The following is a 22,254-nucleotide window of genomic DNA, read 5'->3' on the forward strand; positions in this document are numbered from 1 at the left end:
GGCTGTCTTCCACACCATGCCCATAATAATGCAGAAGACTCTCACGTGGTGGGATTACAGACATGCCACAACACACTTGTGTGAGAAAGAAAGTGAATATACATGTCTTAGCAAAGCTAACCTCTTGGCTTGGGACATCATTCCAGCTTATAATCCTGTAAAAAGAAGCCTGTGTACCTCCAAAATGCATTACTTCTATCTTTGGGCATTTCCTCAAGTGTATACTGTGTCAATACCTTTTTATAGCAGAAATTTTTCCAAGCAGAGACGCTTCATCAAGGACACTAAGCCAATTTTCATATAATTCTGAAGAAATAAGCTTCCGTATATGTGTCTTATAAGATCCTTTTGTAATGAAAAAACCACAACAATATTAAGGGCCAATGTATATTGTAGAAAGTATTTGAAAAAAATTTTTTAAAATGGGAGGTTACAATCTGTTTGGGGGCCACATTCTGCATATCAGGAATTCCATACATTACACATTATAATTCATAACAGTAGCAAAATTTCAGTTATGAAATAACAGCAAAATGATGCCATGGTTTGGGATTACCACAGTATGATGAACTATATTAGTGTCGCATGACTAGGAAGGCTGAACCACTGGTTGAGACCGTACTTCCTTAAGAGATTCCCAGCCTATCACCAACCAGAATCTTGACTCAAAAGTGGAAACTAAGCCTATGTTTTCTTACCTAAGAATAGAAGCAAAGAAGCAGAGTTCTGGCTACAGTGTCAATGACATAACCCTACTGTCTATTCTGATTGCCTTTCCTGGCTTTCAGTCCACCCTTCTACCTGAAATCAGAGATATGCTCTCCAACTCTCAGCCTGAAACTGTCTCGGGGGAGGCCAGCTGCTCTGTGGGACATCCAGATAGTAGCCTAGCATGACTGCTCTCTGAGAGACTTCACCCAGCAGCTGGCTAAAACAGATAGAGACCCACAGGGAAACATTAGATAGAGCTCATGGACTCTTAGTGAATAACTGGGGAAAGGATTCAGGGCCCTGATCAAGATAGGGACTCCACAAGAAGATCAACAGACTCAACTACTGTGGGCCATGGGAGCTGCCAAGAAGTGAACACCAACCAAAAAGCATACAGAAGCTGCGCTGTGACATATGGCATATATGTAGCAAATGTGCAGCTCGGACTCCATGTGGGTCCCCCAACATTTGGAACAGGGTCTATACCTAAAACTGTTGACTATCTGTGGAAACCCCTAACCCAGCTGGCCTCAGTAGGAGAAGTTGTGCTAACCTTGAAGAGAATTGATTTGTCAGGGTGCAAGGATAACACGTGGGGACCCTGACCTGCTCAGAGGAGAAGGAAAGAGACTCATAAAGGGTGAAGAGGTAGAGTGTAGCAGTTTCAAGATGAAAATTAATAAATGAATGAATGAATAAATTGGTAGTAATAATAGTAATATTAAAAGAAGAAAAAATGAACAGTAAGCATTAAAAAAACAATAAAACAAACAAAAAGCAAAGTGTTCTTTCTGAAAATAAACAAATATCCAAAAATGGCAGGGCCAGGAAATGCCTCATTCTGGTTGTATAATTGGGTGAACTTGTACTTTCAGTTCACAGAGAGTGAAGTTGTAATATACATGTACACCATTGGGAACACCTGAAATAATGGTGAACTTTCTTACTTAAGCACACTGTTTTACATGTGAGTGTCTCAGTTTCATATCCATTCCTTAAAATGTGTAAATATTCAATTAAAATATGTAAATATTCAAGTATTTAAATTAATTGTAAGCAGCAGCATGTTTGAGGAGAGAAAAGTACCTTTATTCATGAAATACCACAATTAGCGTTCATGTTGTAATAAGGATAGAAAAATAAACAAATGGAAGATTCCCAGGTGTTCCTGTACCTTTAAATTGCTTTGAAAACACATGTCCACCTCTAGTTACTGATCTTCACTTTCCTCCCAATGATGTGGTCTCATGTTTCTGGCAATGAGAGCCAGACACATTTGTCAAGCTTCAGTGCCAAAGGGGGATCATTCGGTACCATTGTCTAATGTTATTGACCATGCCTGCTATCAGAGCATTATCTTTTCTCTTGATGTCTGGGGCCAGCTCCACAGTCTACTGAGAAGCAATGTTAGATCATGGCCCAAATAAAAATAAAATAATGATATTTGCTCTAGAGTTACTAATGCTCACTGGTAAGTTAAGCACGTTAGACTATTTAGAAGTAAGTTAGTCTAATTCTTCAGTATTTGACAAGGGGTTACGATGACAACATGAGGAAAAGGGGAAAATACTGTTTGATTTTTTGGTAGAGAAGGAAAACAGTTTTATATATCTACTGGACAGAGGCCAACATACAATTATCTCAGAATATATTACAAGTCTATAGTATAATAGCTATTTTGTACTGTTGTTATATAAGAGGAAGGATTTTTTGTGGTAAGAATGATTTAAGACATGCATTTTGTAAAACACTTTTATCACTATTATTATTTGCCCTCCCAATACTTCAGGTGGTAGAGTTAGAAAGGGGACATAAGTGGGAACATTTGTAATGCCAAACAAAGCCCATCTGATGTATGAGAATGTTCACATACAACAAACTCTCCTTGTACTAAAGTTCAACTCCAAGCGGATCAAGGACCTCCACATAAAACCAGACACACTGAAACGAATAGAAAAGAAACTGGGGAAGACCCTTGAGGACATGGGAACAAGGGAAACGTTCCTGAAAAGAACCAATAGCTTATGCTCTAAGATCAAGAACTGACAAATGGGACCTCATAAAATAATAAAGTTTCTGCAAGGCAAAGGACATTTTCAAAAGGACAAAATGGCAAGCAACAAATTGGGAAAAGATCTTCATCAGCCCTACATCTGACAGAGGGATAATATCCAATATATACAAAGAACTCAAGAAGTTATACTCCAGAGAACCAAATAACCCTATTAAAAATGGGGTACAGAGCTAAACAAAGAATTTTCACGTGAAGAATTTTGAATGTCTGAGAAGCTCCTTAGGAAATATTCAGGATCATTACTCATCAGGGAAATGCAAATCAAAACAACCCTGAGATTTTACCTCACACCTGTCAGAATGGCTAAGATTAAAAACTCAGGAGACAGCGGGTGTTGGTGAAGATGCAGAGAAACAGGAACATTTCTCCACTGCTGGTGGGAATGCAAGTTGGTACAACCATTCTGGAAATCAGTCTGGGGGTTCCTCAGAAAACTGGGAATGACACTACTAGAGGACCTTGCTATACTATTCCTGGGCATAAATCCAGAGGGTTCCCAGTATGCAATAAGGATGCATGTTCCACTATGTTCATAGCTGCCTTATTTATAATAGCCAGAAGCTGGAAAGAACCCAGATGCCCCTCAATGGAGAAATGGATACAGAAAATGTGGTATATTTACACAATGGAATACTACTCAGCAATTAAAAACAATAATTCATGAAATTCTTAGGCAAATGGTTGAAACTGGAAAATATCATCCTAAGTGAGGTAACCTAATCACCAAAGAACACACATGGAATACAGTTACTGATAAGCGGATAAGAGCCCAGAAGCTCTGAATACCCAAGACACAATTCACATGTCAAATGATTCCCAAGAAGGAGAGGGCCCTGGTCCTGGAAATGCTTGATTCAGCACTGTAGGGGATTACCAGGACAGGGGAAGTGGGAGGGGGTTGATTGGGGAATGGGCTGAGGGAAGAGGGATTATGGGACTTATGGGGAGGGGGAACTGGGAAAGGGAAAGTTGTTTGGAATGTAAACAAAGAATATAGAAAATAAAAAAAATTAAAGTGTTCACCTGTGTCTTGGTGAAGCATCTTTGAGCTTGTCAGACTTTTACCTACCTTGACTCTTATTCGAAGATCATGTATCCATAGTTCAGGAAAACTGTCATCATCTGGTAAGCTCAGGGACTGAAAGTACATATACATCTCTAGAGGGATGCTGAATCTTAGAGATGCAAAAAACTTCCTCACATTTAAAACAGAAGCTGCTGTGAACACAGATTCTTCATTCCAGTTGATCTGTTGTTCAGTGTAAATCTTATCCCTCAGAGTCCAGTGTGATTTTTCTGATGAGTATCGGAATATTTGATCTGATTCTTGTCCCTTTTCCACAATTATTGATAACATCTCCTGTGTGGGATAAGGACAAGCTTCTATTATTACAGACCCAAACTGCTGAAGCACAAATATGTCTTTGAAGGTAAACCAGAGCCATGGCAAATATGGACGTATAGCTACAACGGAAAGGAATGAAGAAGACATTGAACTTTTTCTTTTTTAGCTTCCAAATATATTTCCTTCCCTAACCCATTTTTCACAATTTGAATCATCAAGGGATTCTGGTAATTAAATAATCCTCAAGATTGAATCACACTTCTAGTCACCAAAGCATTTTCGTGAATGGTGCCCTATTACCTTTACTTTTCTTCTTTGAATCTCTTTCTCGAGCATGCCATCCCAAGTTACTATTGGGATAGTTTTCTCTCAGAGATCACATCACTATTTGACTTCCCGTTTATCCTGACCTCTACTGTGAATCCTGGCATTTGTGTTTTTAATATATCTTTCTTTTTCCACTATACTTCTGAGACTTTTATTTTCTTCTTTCTGTGACTTCTTATTTTACACTATCTTTATCTAAAGATGCTGTCACATTTAAGAACCCAAGCAATTTTCAATTGTTCTACTATGGTTTCACTCTGTAAAAATGACAACCATACACAGATTTACTCCATGTTTTTTTTTCTTTTTCAATTGATTACATGATTACAGTTATTGATGACAAAAAATCCTGATCTAAAATACCTAAGGAATGGGCAGTAATTCTCATGTGTCTAACATGATAAACTTGGTCACGTGCAGCATAAATTCATGGCATAGTCATAGTGCTAAAAGAGATTCTGGACAGTAAATGAATATGTCCAACGGAAATCTAGTAGCATCTTTAAAATAGACTAAGTCTATTAAAGGACAATTTTATATAGTCCAGAAGGATAAAAAGATCAATATATAGCAAAAACAATGTGTGTATCTAATTCATTGTTAATATCAGATAACAGTTTTGATTATAAGGTTGAGTAATACCAGAGGCAATAATATTAAGGTAGACTCTAGAGTAATATGGAATCGTAACACAGTTCAAAGTATTAATAGTTGGAGAATCAGTGGGGCAATTCCAAATATCCATTTCATACAACAAGCTGGTGAGTTTGGGTCTTTGCTGAAATCAGTGAAAATCATGGAATACTATTTCTTTTTGATTTTTCATTTTTCTTTAAATTAGAAGACTAATTTCAGTAGGATTTGCTTCTATTTTTAAAGGATCTTACCTCATGAATAGGTTATCTATATATTCATCAGTTTGGTGAAATAATTTGCTTAGAAAATAGGTTCCCAGAAATTATGGGAAATGGGACAGGTTTAGAAACCCAAATTGGAAAAAATCTCACAAGTATAGAAGGTAGCATTTTGTCCAAGCATACAATTGGCGGAAGTGTACGAAACACTTGTTTTTTCATTGGTACAGGAGGAGTTTGAGAAGTTGCTTGCTGGGTTTCATTCCTATTGCCTTCTAGATTCTCTGATTCTAATAAAAAAGTGAAATCATAAATTAACAGTAGTATCTTCATTTCACAACATAATTTGTCTGCCTGCACTTCTTTTACAGTCCTTGTTTCTTCCCTCCCAACTTACAGATCTGAGTGCTCAAATCTTAGTTCATAGTGTCGATGAATTCCATACTGGTATATTAGGCTATATTTTAAAACTTGCATAAAAGAAAATCATTTTGGCCTGTGTCTTTATACCCAGACCTCAGAAGCTGAGCCAAGATGATCTCTGTGAGTTTGAGGTCAGCCTGGTCTACACAGTAAGATTTGGGACAGCCAGACCTTTCATGTAGAGAAAAACCAATTTGGTATTGAATTGCTATTCAATGTATAATATACATCTAAATTAATACTCTTTATATCAAAGTAAGTGACATATAATTAGTTAATTACTCTCATTTCTGGGGTTTACTTTTTGCATAAGTTCAGGACCAGTGCAAAGAGGTACCAAAATGTGGAGGCAATCTCTTGCAATAGGAAATTATAACACATAGGTGAAGTGTCCCTTCACATGGGTTAGCAAATTCTTCATTGTTGTTTGTTATAATTCATAGTTCAGTGCTAAATGATTCTAACTTTTAACTTATAGTAGTAGGACATGTATACCACAACGTTAGTGCCCTCAGAGAGAGGAGGAGACGCTTGACTTATTGTTGGTTCATCATGGTCAGGGGTGTATGTCCTCCCCTTGGGGCAGCTGCTGACTCCATGTTCTGGTTCATTTTGGGTGATGATATTAGATGTAGTAACCTGGTCACATGAGGTATTTCCTGCGGGTCCATGATAGAATGAAGTTTCATACCACACTGCAACAATATCTAGCCCAAACAGTTTTGGAGAATTATCTATGAGGAATGTTACAAGAGAAATCTGTGACAAAACAGGGCAAACAAAGAGGGTCTCTGTCATTTTGCATACTTACTAATCACATTTTACTTAAGAGTCTGGGAGGCTAAAAGTACGTACTTCAAAATTTTGAGATAACATTAGTTTTAATAAAGTATCGAGGTGGGCTTCTTGTTAGAAATTTAAAAGATGATTGTGAGATCAGATATTCAAGTGTAATCATCACTGTCCAATATTATATAAGAGAATGATTTCCAGTTTTCACCCTGAGATGGCCAGAATGTTATACATATTGTCCACTTGATTAACTCTGGTTGTCTTTGACACATTCATGGCTGTGTATATTTTTAAGGATGCTTAAATAAGGCACAACTAAGGAGGGAACTTTCTACTCAAAGTTCCCATGGGCTAACTAAAAGGCAAGAGACAGTCAAACCCATCTGTGTGGTAACATTCACATTTCACTGATGGTTCAGTGCAAATGCCGTGGTAACAGCTTGATCCTCAGGTTTATTATGTTGGGAGGTAATGAAATAATGCCTACGTAGAAGAAACTGGATAGTTATGGATCTGCAGTGTTTGGTTCTTTGTAACCATTTTTCCCCTTAGGATATTTGATCCTTTGCAATATGAGAAATATTTATTCTCAGTTAGGCTGTCCTATAATATATTCTTTTCAGGTCCCAGGGCAGTTGGTCAATTAATAGTGAATCAGAAACTCAAATACTGAGAATCAAAATTACTATTTGATCTCAATACTGTAAAAATTCTGGTACTTTATTATAATATTTGAAAGTCAGGTCCCATAGAAAAATTTACTCTATAATTCTCTAAACCAATCATAACTAGCATCAAGAGGTCAAGGACGTATTTAATCACAGAAATCAGGAGTCACAATAACCATACCTGATAAAAAAATAATACATTGCATTACCTTTGTTTTGTTGAGGAAACAATTATGATAACAAGTAGCATCTTACAAATTCTACACTGATACTGATTACATCAGAATTCAGTCTTGATTGGTAAACCCAGTATCCAGGATTTTTTATTAATTTCACAGCATTTATTCTCACTGACTTAGTCTAAGGATATTCTAAATCACAACTGACAAAAGACTGCATCATTGAGATCAGATACTCATTCATATTTTACTTACTTAAAATGCACCAATGATTCTTCCTCTCCAGAAGAACGCCATTCAAACATGTACTTACTTTACAAAATGAAACAAAACTAAAGCTAACACCTCCATCAACCACAACAAAGTAACCCAGACTCTGAGGATAATCCTGTCTTCCTGTCACATTGTAAAGGCTTATCAAAGCTAGGCTTAAAATAAATGACCAATTACCTTTTTGGTAATATCAGTAGCCAGGACTTTATTTCAGCATCTAGGAAGGCACAAGAGAAATGGTGCTGTTGCAACAGATAGATTATAGATTGGATTTACAGGAGAATTTCTGGCTATTTTATTTAGGATTCAAAACAGTTGTCCCAGAAAAGCAGCATTTGATGGTGGGAGTTCTTCTAAAAAACTGAACAAAGAGACAGTTATATTAAAACAAGTTTACTCAATTTGTAAATATGAAAAAAGGGGAAAGAGTAATTGTATCTTTTGAATAGACCTCCATAATAAAAGGAAAGTAAGAATGTATACTCAAAATATTGCTTGAAATGTTTTCCCAGTTTCAGGGTGGGGTGGTGGCTAAAATGACGAATTTAACTGTAATATAAAACTGATAATCATAAGCATGGTCCACAGTGACTCCCTAAGTCACAACTCTGTTTGAAAATCAAGAATTGACAAATGGGACCTCATAAAATTACAAAGTTTCTGTAAGGCAAAAGACACTGTTAAAAGGACAAAGCTGCAACCATCAAATTGGGAAAGGATATTCACCAACCCTACATCTGATAGAGGGCTAATATCCAATATATACAAAGAACTCAAGAAGTTAGACCCCAGGGAACCAAATAACCCTATTAAAAATGGGGTACAGATCTAAACAAAGAATTTTCACCTGAAGAAATTTGGAGGGCTGAAAGGCACCTTAAGAAGTGCTCAACATCATTAGTCATTAGGGGAATGCAGATCAAAACAACCCTGAGATTTCACCTTACACCAGTCAGAATGGCTAAGGTCAAATACTCAGGAGACAGCAGGTGTTGGTGAGGATGTGGAGAAAGAAGAATGCTCCTCCACTGCTGGTGGGGCTGTAAGATGCTACAACCACTTTGGAGATCAGTCTTGAGGTTCCTCAGAAAACTGGACATGACACTTCCAGAGGACCCTGCTATACCTCTCCTCGGCATATACCCAAAGGATTCCCCAGCATGCAATAAAGACACATGCTCCATTATGTTCATAGCAGCCTTATTTATAATACCCAGAAGCTGGAAAGAACCCAGATGCCCCTCAAAGGAGGAATGGATACAGAAAATGTGGTATATTTACACAATGGAATACTACTCAGCAATTAGAAACAATGAATTCACAAAATTTTTAGGCAAATGGTTTAATTTGGAAAATATCATCCTAAGTGAGGTAACCCAATCACAAAAGAATACACATGGAATGCAATCTCTGATAAGTGGATATTAATTAGCCAAGAAGCCCTGAATACCCAAGGCACAAATCGCATAACAAATGACTCCCATGAAGAAGTATGGAGAGGGTCCTGATCCTGGAAAGGATTGATCTAGCATTGGAAGGGAATATAAGGACAGAGAAAAAGGAGGGAGGTGATTGGAGAAGGGATGGAGAGAAGAAGGTTTATGAGACATATGGGGAGGGGGGATCCGGGAAAGGGGAAATCATTTGGAATGTAAACGAAGAATATAGAAAATAAAAATATTAAATAAAAAAATTAAAAAAAATAAAGGCTATGCATCTTGCTATTAAGGGGAAAAAAAACAAAAAAAATGTATTCCATTTTTGTGAACAATTGAAACCTTTTGCTGTCAGTATTTTTACTGAATATTTGTGGGATATATATTCTCTAATGTGTGTAAGCAAATATTACTTCTATTTGGTTGATGTTGGTCACACAGTTCACCAGCCATTACCTCTTTACTGCTGACAATTTTTCTTCATCACTGACCATTTGGGGTACAGCTAGCCAGCGCTCATATAACTCGGAGGTCATCATACTTCCTTTGTTTGAAGAAACTCCTTACAGACATTGAAAAATATTTTGCAGAAAACACAAATTATGGAGATTACTGAAAACTTAGTCAACTCTGACATTTAGGTTAGTTCCAACTTTCTTCACTCACCAACTTTCCCCAAGGTTCCATGTTGAGTGATGTGTAGGGCCAGTAAGTTTTGTCCATCAAAACTGGAAAACTAAGAGCAGATTTTCAAATGTGCTTGGATTGCAGAAAAATCTCCATTTAGATCAGAGTACCTCTAGTGGACAACTGAGCGAACTAGCATAACTGAGAGATCAATACCTCAGACCAAATACTATTTTTTAAATGAAAGATATATACAACTATGATAACTATAACAAAAAAACCATATTATGGTATTATCTAATTTCTGAGGTGCAGAAAATCATGTCCACTATTGGAAGCATGGGAAGATAGGAGGTCATGGCTCTTAGAGAAGGTCCTATCACAGTTTCTCTAAACAAGCATGATTCCATACTCTCTTCTAAATATTTAAGATAATTTTTATAGATATTGTAGCCCTTACCCATATATCAAAGAAGGTTCTCTTGGCAATGCATGGAGACTATTATAGAAAACTACACCTATTCAGGATACAGAAAATAAAATATCCTGTGGCTTCAAACCATACTGCATACATATTACATACTAACTCCTAAACCATGGCCACCAAACCTTGGTCAAAGGAGTCAGAAAGATCATACACCAGAGCATCAAGAAATCTGCTTTGACATTGGGAGTCCTAGAAATACTGAGAATCAAAATAACCATTTGATCCCAATACTGTAGAAATTCTGGTACTTTATTATAATATTTGAAAGTCAGGTCCCATAGAAAACTTTACTCTATAATTCGCTAATCCATTCATAACCATCATCAAGAGGTCAAGGCCATATTTAATCACAGAAATCAGGAGTCATAATAGTCTTAGGGGAGGGGGATATCGGCAAAGGTTTTACCATTGGCAATGTAAATGAAGACGATATTCAATAAAAAAAAAGAGTTGTAATTTTTTTTTAAAAAGAATACTTGTTTCATAGCCATGAGGATCTACATTTCTGTACCAATATTTCATGATATATAGACAAGTAGATCATTAGATCCAATTTGATATGTGTAGCAAAGAGTTACACGAAGGAGTCACATACTCTATACTGCCTCTCAGAAAAAGAGTAGTGCAAGACAGAGAATGAAGAACTCTGGTAGTCAAATGCATCTGAATTGGCATGCATACCAGGTGACATTCCTATGCAAGTATGAAGTAACCCTCCACATGGCCACATGAGAAAACCAAAGGAAAGATAACTTTAGTTACTTTACTGCAATCTTTACTTGTACAAATCCCACCCTACTGTTAACTCTGAAAGATCAGGCAACACTGGTCTTTTTTTATGAGATTTATCCTTAGGAAACCAGAATTGAATCATGTGAGTCCTACCAGAATTGCTGTGGGCCATTTTCCGTCATTACAAATCGAACTCAGCTCTTTTCCATAGAGTTTTCCTTTCTTTTTAACTGTCGGGACAGTGAACACTTGGTCCTGGTGGGGCACAGAGCCCCCATGGAAATGTGATGCCCTATAAAGTCTTTGTTTGTTTTGAAGTCTTTTTTTTGATTCTAAGGAGGAGATAAGATCATTACCTGAAATACTGTAATATGGCTCTTTTAAAGAAACAAATTTCAAAATAAATGAATATCCTGGCTGTCATCCTTCTTGTCATTTCTACTCAACTCACCTCCAGTCCGCACTTGGAAATACAATTTTTAAAAGATAATAATCAACATGTAGGTGGTGTGTCCAGAGTCCTGTAGCAAGTGCCTGTGGACCTGGCCTTGGGGTCTTTCTGGAGCTGGGGAAGGAGGATCGGGTCTGGTCATTCCTGGGATCTCCTCCATTTTTTCCCCTCCTGTCTCCCCCTTTGCCCCACCTCCGCCTCCGCCTCTGCCTCTGCCTTCACCTCTGCTTTCTCCTCCAACTGCAGCTCCCTGCCACTGCAGAGGCTCATGGGAATCTGCCTCTTTCCTGTCTGGCTCCTCTAAGTAATTGACTCATTTGAATGAAATATATATATATATATATATATATATATATTTAGTACTGATATATATATACACATACATACATACATACACTGGTAGCATGCTTGCAAGTGTAGTTGGTGTAAGTGAAATTCACTTTGATTTTTGAGAGTAAAGGAAGCTAAAATGAATGGTTTTCTTGAAAGACCATATAGTTGTTACGCTTCTGCTGTGTAGTGACATTTAAAACTATTTTGAGATTTACAGTCACATTATGGAAAGAGCATTATTAGTCTCATAACAGATGATTGTCATAATTTTTATTTTCAAGGGATATTACCTGTTATCAGACATACTGGAATTAGGTTTTAGGTTTATGCATTTCCTCTGAATTTTCAGATGGAAAGAAAATATAAGTCCAAATGTTTCATATGATTGAGACATGTATGTTTGTGTTTGAGTGTGCATGTGTGTCCTTTAGTAAATATTGTATAATATTCTTGTATTTGACTGTTACATGTTACATTACATAGTGTGGGAAATCTTTTTCTGTATTATGGTATCTAACTGAGATACTTGATTTCTTTTCTAGGAATAAGGAAAAGTTTAAGATAAAATGTGTCATCCCGCTGAAGTACCTGTGGGCCATGGATGATGTGGACCTAGTCAGCATCCACGAAATCTGTACTTGCAAGACACTTGATCTGTTTTGGCCCACTGGAAAATTTTTGGCCACCTTTAGTATTTAATTGAACAGATAAAAACAGTTGGTCCTAGAATGCTCAAGTATTTGAATGTCTACTGGTCCACTGATAAGGATAGAGGTCAAGGGATAAAGTTCCATGGGATCCACAGATGATATTCACTGAGGACATCCAAAGCTGTGACAGTGTATGTAAATTCAAAACTAAAACTGACGTTTCAAGTTCATGAGTAGCAGAGAGACAGGCAGTTTGTAGAGTAATGGAAGATGGAGACATAAGAAGAGGGTGGAGAGGATAGTGAGATTTACATATATAGAACAGATCCATGGGAATGGCATGCACACATGTGTCTTTTATATGTCACATATAGAAAGCACTATGACCAAAACTGATCCACATGATAAAGCAACAAAACAGAGGAAATATTTTTTTAAATGACTGAAAAGTACATCAGCTACATTTCCAAGCCAAGTATTATTATTAGAAATAAACAGCTTTTTCCCCTGAGATCTTACTGATTATATATTAAGTGTTGTTCAGCTATTTTTATTTAAAATATTTGTCTAATCAAAACTAATTATTATTATATTAGATAACCATGAACAAGTCTTAAACAGAGTAAAATATTATCAAGAATTAATGTGCTCTCCACAAGCACATGTTCAGTATCATTTTATCTCTTAACTTCTGTCCCCTACCCTTTCAGTATGTCTCTGTGCATCCTCAAAACTGCTTTGGAGAGCCAGCTACATAATCCTAGTTCTTTATCCTTATATTTGAAGGTTCTCCTCATAGGGATATCTTTTCATGTAACTTCTGCTTTGAAATCACTTTTATTAATTTATCATTGGTGTATGTTTGTGGTGTGTGTTTGTGTTTGTGTGTGTGTGTGTGTGTAGTCATGTGTGTATGGTGCTTAGGATAAAACTCATACCCCACATATACTACAAAGTTCTGTTTTTTAATTTTGTTTTTGTCTTTTGTTTTTTTTAATAGATGCTATTAAACCTCACTAAAACTGTGCACATGCTGTGCATGAAAGTAAGGGTGTGAAATGAGGGAAGTCTAGATGGAGAGGAAACAAATAGTTGTGCTCTATTTCAACCACCCTCCCTGCCTGTCTGCTGCCATAATGAAAGTAAAATCAGGATGCTGAGCTCCTGCACCCATGGCTACTCAGTCTTCCTTTGTCATACACAACCTGTTACAATTATGTTTGAATACCAAGCACCCACATAGTTAATTTTGTGATAAATATGGTAGATGGATAGTCTTCCAGAGTTATTTCAAGTGAAGAAAACAGGATGTTTATTCTATATTAGAGTTGCCATTGCAGACTGTAGATTATGAGTAATGATTAGACATTAACTACTTTTGTAATCATGAGCTTCAACATTATTTTATGCCATTCTTCTCTGTACTTTTCACAGCCTTTATGTGTAAAAGCAACAAACATCGATACAGTGAATGATATAATGATGAATTTACTACCAATGACAAGAATGCCTGTACGTTATTTTCAAGTTACTTGGGGTCAAAATTGAAATTAGTTTTTGAGATCCACATACGTGTAAATGTTTATGCATGTAAGTTATACAGATGAAACTTAATCATGATAAATTTACAAATCACATGTTACAATCTTCTCTTTTTGGAACTAAAGGCATCTAAAATATAATAATAGTCTTGAGAGGGAATTTTGTCTTGAATTTCTTGTCTACATTTCCATAGAAATGAAACTCATAGACCAATGGCATTGAGCTATACTTTTACTATCACTAGACAATAAAGATGCATTGGAATAAAGTGAGATTAATTGGTCATATGCACACAACTTCTTTAGAGGATGTTAATCTTAGAGGTAATAACATTTTTCTTTCTTTTCCTTTATTCCTTTCTTCTTCTTCTTCTTCTCTCTCTCTCTCTCTCTCTCTCTCTCTCTCTCTCTCTCTCTCTTCATTATAATTTTATTGCACTTCTTTTATGGTATGTGATTCCTCTCCTCTCCCATTCCTTCTTGCTTTCATTTCCTGTGTGCGGAGGTTTAAGTGTACATGTTCTGGTGCGTGGTTGGTTTTTTAATCTTCAATAAATGTGTTTATATATTTCTTTCTATGTTCTTTCTGCATAAATGCTATATATTTCGTCTTTTCATTTTTAAATGTGCATGTGTATTTTGTTCTCTCTCTCTCTCTCTCTCTCTCTCTCTCTGTGTATGTGTGTGTGTGTGTGTCTGTTGGGGGTATGGGGGTGTGGGTTGGGGTATTTCTCTGTATATGTGTATGTCCCTCTATATTACATCCTGTGAGTTTGCATGATGACTCTCTGAGTGTCAGTCGTTTTCTCTATCTCTATTACTCTTTCCCTGTCTGTATCACTTTTTCCTCTTTGTGTATGTTTGGGTGGGTGGAAGTATGAGTGTCTACTTGAATGAATTTTTGTCCTCTAGCTAAATACTTAAGAACTCTGTGGCACAATTCCTTGATTTTAATCATGAATTAACAAGAAAGTACAATTAATGATAATTCCACTTAGAACACATCATTATTTTTGTCACTCCTGGAGGATGCTAACTACTTCAACAGAATGTTCTATCTATGTGATTGTTTCAAATTCATAAATGTGAATGAAATAATTATCTTGTGGAACTTTTTTTTAGGATCTGGCCTATTTTCCACATTAGAAAAATCTTCATCCTTTCCACAGACTGGAGAAATGAAAGCCAATGGTTGCGTGTACTCCTAGGCACCCTCAAAGCCTCTCGGTTTTGGCTATTTTTCTCACTGTTTCTGAAATTATCATAACTTTCAAATGTCCCTTTATCAAGTCATCAAAGTCACTGTGAGAATATGACTCTCTGGGTACTAGGTGATGTGCTCATGTCAAATCAATGTTCAATATTCCATTGACAGACTGGAGAGACCTATGTGAGTCATTTTATAATAATATTGGTTCTGGTTAGTATTAGTGGATCAAAAGAACAAGGTTCCCTTTGAGAACAAGGCAAGTACCTCAGGAGTTTCTCCTGAAATCAAAGGAGTCTCCTGATGACTCAAACCTGTGGTCAGAAGACATGCCATTCGAGGATGTGGAGAAAGAGGAACACTCCTTCACTGCTGGTAGGGTTGCAAACTAGTACAACCACTCTGGAAATCAGTCTGGCATTTCTTCAGAAAACTGTACATGACACTTCCGGAGGACCCTGCTATACCTCTCCTGGGAATATACCCAGAGGATTCCCTGGCATGCAATAAGGACACATGCTCTACTATGTTCATAGAAGCCTTATTTATAATAACCAGAAACTGGAAAGAACCCAGATGTCCCTCAACGGAGGAATTGATACAGAAAATGTGGTACATTTACACAATGGAATAATACTCAGCAATTAAAAACAATGAATTCATGAAATTTTTAGGCAAATGTTTGGAACTGGAAAATATCATCCTAAGTGAGGTAACCCAATCACAAAAGAATACACATGGAATGCAATCTTTGATAAGTGGATATTAATTAGCCCAGAAGCTCTGAATACCCAAGGCACAATTAGCATAACAAATGACTCCCATGAAGAAGTAAGGAAAGGGCCCTGATCCTGGAAAGGCTTGATCCAGCATTGTAGGGGAGTACCAGGACAGAGAAAAAGGAGGGAGGTGATTGGAGAATGGGTGGAGGGAAGAAGGCTTATGGGACATATGGGGAGGGGGCAACTGGGAAAGGGGAAATCATTTGGAATGTAAATAAAGAATATAGAAAATAAAGATAAATAAATAAATGTATAAATAAATACATAAAAGACATGCTATTAATACTGGTCCAAATAATTTTCCTGCTAGAGAGCTGGAAATTATAAGTAAAGAAAATCACTAGATTCTTCAAGATTCTACTGCCAAGTTACTTGTGGCAATTGGTTCTTTTTGGCTCTCAGAACAGTGTAGATTACCAGCTGTGGCTCTGTCCTGGCCATAAGGAAGCTTCAAGTGGACTCCAAGTTAAATACCAGGGAAATCTAAGGAAGGACTAGCTGAGTTCAGTGGTCTAACCCTGAAATCTCAGACTTTCATTATTTAGTCTTAAATATAAGAACACACTAAAACAACTAAACAATATATCAATCATTAAATTCATAATTAATAACTTATTATGCATTCAGGCGTATGATAACCTCATTATGAAAGTGTCTGAGTTTTGACAAAAATATAAAAGAAACTTCTGTGTTTTCAATGTGAGAAACATAATTTTCCTAAAAAGAGAAACAAAACCAAATTATGGATATATTTTTTCTGAAAAAACTGAAATAAAAATCATTTGGTAATCATTACAGAAAATCCTAAAAGCAAAAGAAAATTTTCAGTGATTCCTAACACCCGTTTGATAGCTCATAGGCACCCATTACTCCAATTTCAGGATATTAAACTCCCTGCTCTGATATGCTCAGGTATCAGGCTCAATATGGTACAAAGATATACATCAGAACAAAAGAGTTGCAAACAGAAACAAGTCTAAAATTAAAACAAAAACACCTTCCAAGAACAATTTAGTGTCTTTAAAGAAACTAGTCACAACACTTTTCTTTTGTGTGTAGAGATTTCTCTTAAGCAGTAAGAAATTCGGCAACATTAAAAAAAAATTCTGTTTATTTCAAACTATGTAGATTCTGTTTTGTAAGGGAAATTGTAAATGTAACCATATCTCTAAGTCCATGTGAAATATGCAGTTCACATCTCCTTATGATCAGCATTTCCCCCACTGAATGAGAGATCATATTCAGATTAGTGGAGAATTCTTGATGGACTCACCTGCTATTTCTTCTATTGCCATTATTTTGTTTTTCTCTAAATAAAGAATTGCCAAATGAATAATAGAAATGAAATGATCAGAATCATTTGGAGAAGATTTTAAATTCTTTAATCGTCAAGTGTGATTGCAAAGGTTATCTTTTGAAAGATAATGAGTAATGTGATGTGCTAGCTTATAAAGTGACATCCAGACAAGTGAGAGTAAAAATGGCTTTTGGAGATCAGATAGCATGGTTATTCCAAATTTATCATGTATCGTGAAAAGAATCTGCAGTGATATCCTTGATTATTTGAAGGAAACTAAAACTGGACTACTTTCATTTTTCTTCAACACTTATTATCAGGGTTATAATACTCTAGATAATAACCATGGCAAACTCAATGCATACATTTGACTTTATTTTCCTTTGTGCAACCTAGAATTGCTACTGTGTCAAGGCAGGTAAGGAACTCTCAACCCTTACTGTTTCAATCAAATGAGTGCTGAAATTACAGGCATGTACCAAAATCACCTGGTCTTCGTTTTTTATAAGGTGAAGACCATAACAGTAGTACTCAGTAAAAAGACAAATGTGGAGTGCACATTCCAAGACAAATTCATTGGGTGAAGTGTGTCAACTTGATAATATTTTAATATTAAGGTTTGGAAGAGTTTTGTACATTATGGATGTTTCAGAATTCCCAAGAACGTAATGCTCTTGTTAGTTTCTCAGTATCATTTTGAATGTGTATTTTAACACATAGGCCGTATGCAAGTATGTATGCCTTATGTTGAGATGTTTCTATATTGATCACTTGGATGGATCTGGAGTCGATTTATCTCAATGTTGCTGTAAATCTTGTTCTGATTGTAGCACTGACATTCTATCTGTGTCAGAATCAAAGGCAAATCAAGACTTTCATCATATTGGTGATTCATGAGAAAGGTTCAAAGCCAAGGTTACATGCTTCCTAGAAAACCATATCCACAACACAGCACACACTCTCTAAGATTTCTTTAGAGAAGAAATACCTTAAAACAGGAGAGCACATCAAGAAACTGGATTTAATTCTAATTTTGTGTTTGTAGTTCTGGCCCAGAATTACTGTTGTTTTTAAAGGTCTAAAAATATTGTTGTGAGAAAGGAATTATTCTTACTGCTTGTGAGAAACACACATACACACACACACATACACACACACACAACACACACACAAATAAGAAAAATAATGTCTTGTGATCGCAGTTATCTTAAAGACACTGAATTGTTCGGTGAATATGTTTTGGTGCCCCTAGATGTAGCATATAGGAGAAAGTTTACTTCAATTGCTTTTTTCATATGCCTCTATGGAGAAATATGTTTTGTCTTATCCAGCTCTTTGATTGTATACTTTCCTCTTGTGACTCTTCTTAATCCTCAGATTATGAATTATCTGATATGCTGAGAAAGTTGTCTATTGCATGCAACTTCATCCTGCCTCATTATTAGGACACATACTTCCAGGTCCCTAACTTGAGTAATAAAAATCTATTGTGTGTCCAGAAGGACTCATGTGTTTTCTATAGCATACAGCATCACCATGACTATTATCAAGGAGAACAGCAATGGGAAGAACACAGGCTATTCCACTTCACTGATTCCAATAAACCGTGTCCTCATCCTGGGAATGGAAATAGATTCTATAAATGTGGCCATCATCATGAGAGAAAAATAATTTTGGACAGAGAAGTACTTGACATGGCTAATAGAATTACATATACAGTGGTAGCCTAACATCATATGAAAATAGATATATGTGCAGTGAGAAATATTTAAATATGATTAGTAGAAAGCTAGACAAATACTGTAAGTTTCTTATGTTGTACAAATTTTATTGATATCAAGAATCAAGCAGGCAGGTCTTAATACACTCAAAGTAGAACACAAGAAAAGTCTACCATACAAAGTGCTCTGATGGCTCTAAATAAAATGATAAATTGAAAATCTTTTCCTTGATTTTAGAGTCCTCTGCTTACACATCCTTACTTTATCATAATGCCCATGTAAGTCCTAATGCTTAGGGTGTACAGTCTACATTTTTCCAGAAGAAGCATGAGACATAAAATAGAGCAGTGCATGCTAAATCCCATTGGAAGGGTTGCTCACACTTATTATTAGTAGTTTCAATTCATATTATTTTCTTTCCTTAGTCTATGAGTATCCACATGACATTATAGTGAACAACCTTCAAAATACCTTCAGTAGGTCAAACTAACAAATTTTCACAGCTTTTCCTGCCTTGCCTTGTGTGGCTTGTTTGTGAAAAACCTAAACTTAGATGCAGAGGGGCAATTCATCTGAAGGACCCGAGACTCAGCTGGAAGCCAGAAGCAAAGTGAGTCCTCCACCTTCCTTCAAGTACCATCTCAGTTCCCATTTCAATTGGCATAAAATATCAATGCATGTTGTCATTTTCTTGCTTAGGGGAGGGGCACTGCAGAAAACAACTCCAAAATAAAACAGTATGCCCCAGGTCCAGCTTGAGATCTCTATATTCTGATATCAAGACTACCCTTGATTATAGGGAGAACATTCCATTTGTTCCAGACAGATAGTCAACATAAGCAGGTATTCCATGATGCTATATGCACATGTGTGTGCACACACATCTTTTGTCCCATTAGAATGTGATTTCACATAGTTTCATGATCAGAGCAGAAAAGGACCTAAGAACTGCATTTATACCAGGATATTGCAAGAGACACAGAAAAGTTATATGTATGGAACTAAACAAAATCTGTTCCAGACTGAAATAGAAGTAACCTTAGTCTCCTAGCTCAGACTCTATTCTCATTTCAATTCACACAAAAAGCATAGTTTTGTGTGTATCCACACCTGTATCTGGATTTCAAATAGACCTAATACATTCTGGAGATTTTGAAATTAAAACAATTTTTTCAGATAATTGCACAATTTCTTTATTTGCCCCTTACTCCTACATAGACCCTTAATTCTTTATAAGTTCTCCTCTTAAAAACTGTGTGTGCTTATGTGTCTCTCTGTGTGTGTGTGTGTATATATATATATATATGTATGTATATACACATATAAGTATGTATATACATATATGTACTTGAATACATGTGAATATGAACACATACATACACACAAAAAATTCATACATCTTATCAGTCTGTAACATATTACTTTTGTTTTTAGGCCTTACTATTTTGTTTTAGACAAATATCTTCTACACTGAGAAAGACTGTTTAATTTATATCTTGTTATATGACTCCATTGTTTCCTTTGAATACTTTTTTATAAAGTGGCATATACAAGATATCATTATGGACCGGTTTTTATAAAAACAAGTCTTAGGAGAAAAATGTACTTTAATCTCACTGTTCAATTCCCACTACTGGAACCAGGGTCCAGAGTTTGACAAAAGAGTCATGCATACATTCTCATGAAGGAGACATAATGCTGATGAGAAAAATTTAACAATGTTTCTTATAAAAGCTCAACCAAAAAAAAAAAAAAAACTAAGCATGGAAAGAGCTTCACAATGACAATTGAACACAATAGAAAACTGATTGATGTTAATAAATGTGAGTGTGGCTATGAAAACAGATATTATTACAGAAGCAACTGCCTGTACATAGTTCAAGGAACTTGTTCAATTAGATATCAATTATCATAGGATGGGATGCATCTTAGACAGCATCACCTTGTGAGAATTCCCACTGGATCATGTTTTAGAGAACACTAGATTATGTCTTAGAGACATCTCACAGATTAATAACAGTGCAGAGCGTAGGGAAGAAGACAGAGACACTACAGAATGCCTAACCCATTACAACATGGACATTATTCAGTTGAAATTTGTTTTTTTTTAAAGATCCATATAAATTACACTATTCTATGTAATTATCACATCTCCTCATTAGATGCAAAGGAAAGACTTCATAAGAAAGAAAGACATTCTATGGCATTTTGTTTCCACAGGGGCTCTATGCTCCACTAGGCTCAAGTGTGCATTGTCCAGACAGTTAATAAGAGGAAAACTCTTTGGAAAAGAGCTGAGTTCCATTTGTCATGTTAGAAAATCGCCCACAGCAATTAGGTAGGTCTCACATGGTTCATTTCTGGCTTTCCTAAAGAAAATCTGATAAAAAAAATGAGTGCTTCTCGATATTTCAAGGTTAACATTAGGGTGGGATGTGTACAAGAAAAGATTGAGGCCCCAAACCAGTTCAAGGTCCTCTTGTCAATGCCAGCCCTTGCACTGTACATGTGCACACCATTGGTCTGCTTCTCAGGAGGAAATAGTGCTTCGTGCTGCATGATGAGTGACAAGTATTTCCCTTTCTTCCTCTCAGGACATCCTGTGCCACTCAAGGGAAAAGGCACCACAACAGAGGGCATATTCATCCTGTCTCCCAATGGTAAGTTTTTCAAAACACTAAAGGAAAAATTGGATTCTGGGGAAGAGGTGGTTATAATAAAATCAATCAGTGCATGTAGTGGCATGGATCCTAAAGGCAGGAAAAATTATTGCATCGTCCACCCTCAGGATTCCTTTGAGTCTAAATGAGTAGTTTTCTTCATCATGGATTCCCTTGAGTGATAGTAGACAAGTATGAGAGACTCTCAAAAGATGAAATGTTCGTCTGCTACTAAGAACAGAAGGAATAGGGACTCAGACAAAAATCAAGTCAGAGTGAGCAGTAATGTAAATAAGTATCTTTCATTTGAATTTTTCATGTGGCCATGTTGAGGGTCACTTAATAGATGCATAGGTGTGTCACCTGGTATGCATGCCTATTCAGATTCTTTTGTTCTCTGAAAGAGAACTATCCCAATATTAACTTGGAATGCCAGGCCTCAGAAAGATATTCAAAGAATAAAAGAAAAAGTAAGAGGGCACCATTCACCAAAATGCTTTGTGGTGATTCAAGAAGTGAGGATTATCTAATTCCAAGAAACCTTGAGGTTTCAATTTTGGAAAACCAATTAGGCAATAAAGTATATTTGAAAGCTAAAAAACAAAAAAGTTCAATGTCTTCTTCATTCCTTTCAGTTGTAGCTATGCATCCATATTTGCCATGGCTCTGGTTTACCTTCAAAGA

At 36.3% G+C, this 22,254-nt stretch overlaps 1 long non-coding RNA gene across 3 annotated transcripts in view; it reads left to right on the forward strand.

Annotated features, from left to right (window-relative positions):
- Positions 1-18,727, forward strand: part of LOC127683483 (uncharacterized) — a 62,007-nt gene extending 43,280 nt beyond the window's left edge. For 2 of the 3 annotated variants that reach the window (XR_007977558.1, XR_007977557.1), the window contains 3 exons: positions 12,255-12,553; positions 13,797-13,874; positions 15,026-18,727. This is a non-coding gene — a long non-coding RNA (uncharacterized LOC127683483). Of the gene's footprint in view, positions 1-12,254; positions 12,554-13,796; positions 13,953-15,025 lie in introns of all 3 variants that reach the window. The other variant, XR_007977559.1, reaches the window with a different exon arrangement.
- Positions 18,728-22,254: the final 3,527 nt, after the last annotated feature.

This window comes from Apodemus sylvaticus, chromosome 4 (assembly GCF_947179515.1).
Source record: "Apodemus sylvaticus chromosome 4, mApoSyl1.1, whole genome shotgun sequence".
Classification (NCBI taxonomy): Eukaryota; Metazoa; Chordata; class Mammalia; order Rodentia; family Muridae; genus Apodemus; species Apodemus sylvaticus.